This window comes from Myotis brandtii, unplaced genomic scaffold, assembly GCF_000412655.1.
Source record: "Myotis brandtii unplaced genomic scaffold, ASM41265v1 scaffold455, whole genome shotgun sequence".
Lineage (NCBI taxonomy): Eukaryota > Metazoa > Chordata > Mammalia > Chiroptera > Vespertilionidae > Myotis > Myotis brandtii.
The window spans coordinates 653879-654885 of NW_005367384.1; the positions used below are offsets into that span (position 1 = coordinate 653879).

Genomic DNA, 1007 nt, shown 5'->3' on the forward strand with positions numbered 1-1007 from the left:
CTGGTAAAGCAGAGATGCCTGTAAAATATCCCACTAGAGATGTCTAATGGGCGGTCGGAGAGAGTTGTATAAGTTGGATCTCTGCAACATTGAAGGTCAAGATCAGGAAGTGAAAACTCCAGAACGGAAACTACTATGAAAAAGGAAGAAGTAAACGAGTATTTGTGGCAAGCCTCCCAGAAAACAACCCTACGCTAAAAAGTCCTCTAAACATTTGTTACTGGTGGATCCTTTAAGCCAAAGAATTGTAGCAGGCTGTGCACTGATTAAAAACCTGACATATAAAACCTCAAATGCTAATTAGTTTTTATAACATGTCTGCTGGAAGGAACTATAAGGAATATCTGGAGATTGGGGTGGAATGTTTGAAAAGGAAAATTGAAAGGAAAAACCTGACTCATAATAAGGAACTTGGTCCAGGCAGCTTAATTGCTCTAAAAACTGACTGCACTACAATTCCATACATTTCGTTACATTAGGAAGAAAAAAAGCCTCTTGCAGGCACAAAGCCTGTCTGAGGCATTATCCTATTAGTTCTGATTCTGTGCTCACCAGGAAACAAATCTTGTCTCCTTAGGGGGCCCATCCTGCAACAGGAGGGCCCTGCTCCTAATTCCTCGGTGAGCCTCATCTGCCATAGCGAACGACTATAGGAGCCCTTCAGTTTATCAGTCATGCCTGTGTGGCTCTGGTGACTGCGCCTCAGTGCTCCCAAAATACACACACCTCATGAAAGTCCAACCTGAGAAAAGCCTTCTCTGGAATCATATTGATCAGAACATAAGTGTCTACTTTGACATAATGATATTAAGAGCTCAAACGGGCCCTTAACTCGAGTTGGTACTTCTCTCTGAGCCACACTCGGCAACTCTTTTTTATGAATTCCAGAGTCGACCTGGATGGGGCTCCCTAAATAAACGTAGAGATAACGAAATGTATGCCCCACATCAGTTTCACTGCAATGGCACGGTATGCAGGCTGTGTCTGTAATGGCATTTAAATTACCT

The 1007-nt window shown here is 42.9% G+C and overlaps 1 protein-coding gene across 1 annotated transcript in view; it reads right to left on the minus strand.

Annotated features, from left to right (window-relative positions):
- Positions 1-227: 227 nt before the first annotated feature.
- ZC3HAV1 (zinc finger CCCH-type, antiviral 1) overlaps positions 228-1007 on the minus strand; it is a gene marked incomplete at its 5' end in the record, with an annotated part of 51993 nt that continues 51213 nt past the window's right edge. The window contains one exon of the mRNA XM_005874988.2: positions 228-1007. This exon is cut by the window's right edge and continues 788 nt beyond it.